Genomic DNA, 7,370 nt, shown 5'->3' with positions numbered 1-7,370 from the left:
CAACTTAACCAGTCATTTGTGATTAGCACCCCCAAGGTAAAACATTACAATCCAATGTTCTACTGCTTTAAATTGCCCTATCTTCAGATGAAATGTTATTAACTGCAGCAAATTGCATGTGTATAATTAACCTGACATCCTCTGGGAGTATGCCAAGTTTTGTGGAATTTCATCCATGGAGGGCTATAAAATAAATAAGTTATGTGTACATTTAGTGACTGTACACCCATCAGCCTTTAGATGGCTATCACCATACTAAGCTCAATCTTTTAAGATTAAACATTAGTCTGGGGAGTCTTCGCTTTATTTCTACTGCACAAGAGGTATGATTAGTAGACATTGTTCAAATAACACTGTACGCATTTGGAAAGTCCTTCAACCAATCAGACCAACGATCTGGGCGCGCCTTTTGGATAAGCTAGTTTGTTACTGGACCCAGCAAACGTGGACAGGAAGCATGAGAAATGGATGTGCAGGTTTCCGCCACCACCAAAGAGTAGAAATGTCTTTTGACCTTAACTATCTGTAGTAGTGAAGTATTTTAATAGCCTACTGCAAAAGATCACCAATGACCTGTAAATAGCCAGTACTGCTGCATAAACAGTACTCCACCACACATTCTTGACTAGGTTGCTGTCGCTTTACAGCTGTCCCACATTAGGCTAATAAACATATTAAGATAAACAATAGCATGATTATTTTGATCATGACTCATTTAATACTCTTAACACCAATTTGGTCAAAACGGCATGTCACTGACGTTCTGGTAGCCCTTCACAGCGGGTCATTTCTGTATGATGATTTTTGATTTATGGCTGTACAGTTAAGAAGTTGTGTGATTTTGATCACATGACACTACAGCTTTGGCCTTCCCATATAGTTTTACTGACATTCATTAGTTTGGAGAAGAGCCACACCAAGTGGAGCGTAGGTGTCCCACATTATAGCAATCCACCATAGTGTCTTTTTTGGGGGAGCTTTTAATGCCTTTAATCAGAGCGGACAGTAGAGAGAGTAGCAGGAAGTGAGTGGGAGAGAGAGATGGGGTGAGACATTACCATGGTCAGACTCGAATATTATACGAGTTCTGTAGGCTAACCAGTTGTGCCACAGGCCCTAGATGATCCAGATAGTGTTTATCATGGGGTAGTTGATGTTGCCTGTTCAATGCATATTCCCATACGAACAGTTCAACTTTCCAATGAAATTTTGTCAGAATCTGTGTTGGTTCAGTGATACATTGGGCAACTTGTTGCAGGGCAACCACCCGGTTCCTGTTCCAACTGAATGATTGAACTTCTCAATAAACTGATGATTCAAATTCTTAAGAAGCTTGAGGTTGGTGTGCGTGTGAGAGAGCAACGTACATGTTACTTATCTTGGTTTGGATCTTCGTTCTGATCAAAATAACTCAAAACAACAAGTTGAGTCAGCACCAGCCAGAGGCTGCATTCGTTGGTTTGCACTTTTATGATGTCACTACAACTACAAATAGACACACATTTGATACAAAATACGAAGCCATTTTAGTCAACTAAAAAGCAAATGACAACATTTGTACTTGAAATACTTATTTTAAATACATGTATCAGAAATATGACCTATCCCTGGCTGTTGGCTACAGCAACTCAAACTAGGTAATCGGTACCAACTTTTATGTGTTTATGTTTGGCAATTTTGTTTCAATTTGACCACTTTGGTATGTAGCCCACCCAAATGCAGTAGGCTAAATCTGGCCCTGAGCCTACTAGTCGTTGATTAATATTAACCGTAGGCTTAGTCTATATTGAGTTCAAACCCTGGTTTAATCCAAATGCAGTAATCTCTGTCACTCTGGACAGCTTGCTCAGCTCAGCCAGGTTAGCTTGTGCAGGAATATATTGAAGGGTATGTGATGATGTGTGGCTATTTTTATTCCAAAGGCCAATGTAAATTTATCAGGATGTATAGTATCCTGGAAGGGATCAATGGAATAACTGGCCTTTAAAAATAAAAATCTGCCTTTCTCTTTGGGAATTTAACATAGGGGTATGTATACTTCAGGCCCCTGTATTTTAAGAAAGAAAGTGTATGTATTTACAATACATTATTCATTCACAAAGGAAATTGGTGTCCTTAAAAGTTGGATTTTCCCTCATTTTTTTAAATGAAGGCATTAAGATCGATTTCCAAATATATATATATATATCGAGGGCTGAGAACCAAAGGGGCGTAAGTGACATTTCACCAACTTTACAGGAGAGCCAAAACAAATTTAACTGCTTCTGTATGTTCACAGTTAAAGACCTTTGTTTTTTGTTCAATAACTTTATATTATAAATATTATATTCTATAATTTTGTCAGCTAGAAAGAGCTCATCAAGAGCTTTCAGGTGATATATAATTACATTTTGACCAAAATGTCACTTACGCCCCTTTGGTTCTCAGCCCTCGATATATATATATATATATATATATATATATATATGCCCTAAAGATACAAGGAAACACAAATATTCATTAAAAAATAACCTAACCATTCTCAACTTAGTCTGAGTCTGCATGCCCAGTCCACGCATAACACATAATTTAGCTGGTGCAGACTTGCAATGCAACATCACAAATACTGTAGGCTACACTATATTGCCAAAATTGCCTTGACTAGCATATGAACTTAATTTACATTTCATTCTAAAACCATAGGGTTTAATAAGACATAAGCCCACCCTTGCAGCTATAACAGCTTCAACTTGGAACAGGAAGGGGCCATCTCCGAACTGTTTCCACAAAGTTGGGTGCAAGGAATTGTTCAAAATCTCTTAGTTAATACTGAAGCATTCAGAGTTCCTTTCATTGGAACTAAGCCCAGCTCCCTTCCTGGTCCCTTCCTGTTCCAACATGATTGTGCACCAGTGCACAAAGCAAGGTCCATAAAGACATGGATGACAGAGTTCGATGTGGATGAACTTCACTGGCCTGCACAGAGTCCTGACCTCAAACCGTTAGAACACCTTTGGGATGAATTAGAGCGGAGACTGAGAGCCAGTCTCCTCATCCAACATCAGTGTGCAATCTCTCAAATGTGCTTCTGGAAGAATGGTAAAAAAATCCCATAAATACACTACTAAACCTAATTAAGATTACAGTAAGAATGGGATGTCACTTAAATTCATATGCAAGTCAAGGCAGGTGACCCAGTACTTTTGGCAATATAGTGTACATCAGCCACTGCCATCGGTAAATGTCATGAATATACAGATCGCCGATATCAGTCACCAATACCAACAGTAGGAACGACGATCCTATGGGGATATTAGAGTTGATCTCCAGTGCGATGCTCACTAGTGTTACAATCTGATTAGGTTAGCAGTTACATTCATATCCTCACCTACTTTTGCCAGTGCTTTTCTCCATTACAAATATTGGGTTTGATCAGCTTCAGAACTAGCCTTCAAAAGCATGTGTAAAGAGGATTAAGATCAATTGTATTTTTGTACTGATGTAAATTTGTATGCAGACAAGCAGACTGTAATATCTGAAATGTTTTGTGAAGACAAGCAGTTACCCCAACCGGCCTCAAACCGAAGTCTAAAATTGCTGCTTGAACGCAATGGCAAAGAGCAGTCTGAGCACGTACTAAACCATAGTGACCCACGCTGGCATCCCTCACACATCGACCAGCCGGACTTCTCCCATCTCACACTCTAAAAAATAAAGGTGCTTAAATGGTTCTTTAAATCTCTGGATAGTTCCATGGAGAGTCAAAACTCTGTTTTGAACCATTACATCAGGCGAACTGTTGCCTCGATGGTTCTTTGAAGCACTGAAACAGGTTCTATGGCATCGCTCGGAAGAATCGGTACTGGCCTCATTCTTTTTTAGAGTGCAGGGTTCCCCACACACAGTGTTGGGTCAGATTACTGTGTCCTTAGAGCTGTTGTGTCCGAAGGTGCCTTGTGTTGCAAAACATTTGGCCTTGGATGTAATCGAGGGAAGGATTGGGTATTGGGTGGCAGAGACATGTGTGTGTGTGTGTGTGTGTGTGTGTGTGTGTGTGTGTGTGTGTGTGTGTGTGTCAAAGTTTGTAAAGTATCTTAAACCCACACTTGAGTAGAAGTACAGATATTTGATCAGAAAATGACAAAAAAAATGAAGTAGAAGTCTTAAAGTAATCTGTAAACATACCACTTAAGTAAAATTCTTGAAGTGTACATTTTTACAGCATATAAGTATGTTATTACATTACATTTGGCTGACGCTTTTTAACCAAAGCGACTTACAACATGGTAAAAACATTTAAAGCTTTTAAGAGCAATTCTAAGCAATTAAAAAAAAAAAAACAATAAGTGCATCAATGAGTGTAGTAAGTGCATTAACGAGTGCAATTGCCCGTAGTAGTGCTATGAGAGATGTTCTCTGAAGAGTTTTCAGACATTTTTTGAAAATGGTGAGGGATGTCCCTCGTAAGTATGTTATAAAACATACTTAAGTGAAATACAAAATACTAGTAAAAGTTTTTAATGAAAAAGAAAGCAGTTAGAACTTTGGATAAGCTATTAACTTCATGCAGCACCTTAAAACTAGGTGAGCCTACACTTATGTGAACATATTATATAGCCTATATATATAATATGTTCAAAGCCTGAACAAAGGTGTGGCTGCCATTCATTGTTCACTGCTGCTTCCTTTTATAAGCCTATAATGACGTTTATCCAACATGTTTAGAAAGGCAGCTACATCATACTACATTTAATGAAAAGCAAGCATTTCAAATTTGTATTTAATTCAGCTCCTTGCGACGGCCTACATAGGCATTGATGTGCTAAGTCTTAGCTATACTTGCTAGGGCTTAACTCTGTAGCTTACGTCTACATTGATTGCTCAATCTTTATACGGGTTGTAAATATCTAACATGCTGAATGGAAATTGTGGATTTTGTTTACAGTTGTACCTTGAGCATTTCTACTTAATGCTGCTAATGAAAATGTAGTGAAGTAAAAGTTAAAGTAGGAAGAAAAAGTACTGTGTGTGTGTGTGTGTGTGTGTGTGTGTGTGTGTGTGTGTGTGTGTGTGTGTGTGTGTGTGTGTGTGTGTGTGTGTGTGTGTGTGTGTGTGTGTGTGCGTGCGTGCGTGCGTTTTGGAGGCTGGGGCGATATGTATACCAATGAACTAAAGTGTGGGTAAAACAATTATTTACAGGATTGGCAATTCGGAAGTAAAAGCTGACTTGAAGTTTTGAATTATAATGATGCTGAAATAATTTTGGTAGATATAACATAACATCCCTGTCTGAAATGGCCAAGAAAGTAATCTGTTCAGAGCTAAATCAGCACAAAGAAATGAACTCGGAACTATTAATCTCCCTTCCTATGATATAGCATAACAGGCATAACAAACATAACATGTATCACTATATACAACACTGCAGACAGCGTTACCGCACATATGGTTACCTGAGACGGCTCATTCTGATTATTTATTACACAACAGTCCCTACACACTTTTTGCTATAAATCACGTATGGCCTCCAGGGGAACTCTGTCATTCAAAGATGAAACAAATGCCAATGTTGATACAGACAGGCATGAATCAGTCTGAACTGAATGTGTTTCAAAATTCATAAATATACAGGGAGACTGTTGCACACAGACACTACACATGACCAAAACCCGCAGCCATGCCAAAAAAAGACATATTGAGTTTCTGTCTGAGAGCTGATATGCAGACGAGGACTTTGCCTACAGGGTGGGTTTTCACTCCAGCCCCCACATATCACCAGAGGTCCAGTTTCCTCTGTTGCAGATTAGACATTGGATTTCCATCTGGCTCTATGGCTCCAGCTGATGCTGTTGTTGTTACTTTTTTCGTTCATCACTGAATTTAAACACTCCTACAAGTGCACTTAGAGTTTCTTTATAACACAACTATTCAGTAATACAGTTTTATTATTTTTTTTTATGTGATGATTTTACAACCTTGTAAAGTGACCTTGGGCGTCATGAAGGGCGCTTTAAATGAAATGTATTATTATTATTATTATTATTATTATTATTATTATTATTATTAATAACAGTAGAAACATGCTTTTTCTTCTTCAGTGGTTGGGAATCCCTTTGAGCCAATACCATCTGACGCTGAGGTTTCATCTTTTGTCCCGCACTCTGTTAATTATTCATGCATATATTAATATTCTACTGTAATAACCATTAGTTATGCTCTTATTGCCCATTGAAACCACTCGTAGACTCTTAAGCATAATACATTTGTTTGTGCAATGTCCCTGGACAGTCCCTTCGTACTGCTCGTCCATTTCTAGTATCAACTGATGATGTCTACAGCGGGGAAACATCCTCTGCCTCCATTCATTTGTAACAGTCTTCCAGGACGCTGAAAGCAGCCAGTTTGGCATCCTGGACAGGGGACAGCAGTGCCCAAAGAAAACGAAAGGCAAGTGAGGGAAAGGATGAAAGGAAGTGCAACAGTGGGGAACCAAGCCTGTGACCTGCTCTGACCTTTCGTGGTGTCAGGTGTCTGTCTTTGGCCTGATATTAATCCTGCTTCAGCAAATCTATCTAATAGTATCTCAATTATTTAACACCCTGTTTTAGGTTCTTTTACAGTAGACTGTTAGTGACTGTAGGGACCATGTGTTGTATTCATTAACAATCATCTGATAAACAGTGAAATGCAGACGAGGGAAGTGGGTCATGGTTGACCGAGCTCAACAGCAGATGCCATAAATCGTAAAGCCCCCCTGACCCCTATGTTGTAGTGACGACTGTCATGCAACCCAGAACCTTGTTTCGCTAACCTGATAACTGGAACCTTATCCGTCTATTTCTGTATTCTTTTGCAAGTATGTTGACTATGTTTTGTGCATTTTACAGGCGTATAAATGGGCTTCAGACTGCTCAGCACAAACCATTGGCTGTCTGGCAAACTGTCTTAGAGCTGCATCTAACTTTGGTAACTACCATTATTTATTAACTAACTAGCTAAGCGCTGATGTTGATGTAGTCTTTTTAATTTTAGCTTTAGAATTAACATTTTGGAGTAGGCAAATTATACCCTTATTTTTGTCTTATACCTGGCATGAAGATGCCATTATTGCTAATATAAGGCTTGTTAAAGTTTTTCTTTTTCCTGTCCTGCGTTTTATGCTTGTGACAATAATAATTGTTTGTGATCCACTTCATTTTTGTAATGCTGGTTGGATAGTGTATGCTGTGGTAAATGATAGTTCTACTGTTTGCTCACAGCCACATTTCCATCTGATAATTGTAAGTAGTGTGTATACTTGGCACCTTTCATAGGCTCCCGATTGTCTTTCCATGTCCGACATGTCTCCTGTTCACTGAATTGAGACCCATATGACTGATGACTGAATGGGC

The sequence above is a fragment of the Sardina pilchardus genome, chromosome 2 (genome assembly GCF_963854185.1).
Source record: "Sardina pilchardus chromosome 2, fSarPil1.1, whole genome shotgun sequence".
Lineage (NCBI taxonomy): Eukaryota > Metazoa > Chordata > Actinopteri > Clupeiformes > Clupeidae > Sardina > Sardina pilchardus.
Note: the sequence above shows the minus strand (reverse complement) of the source record.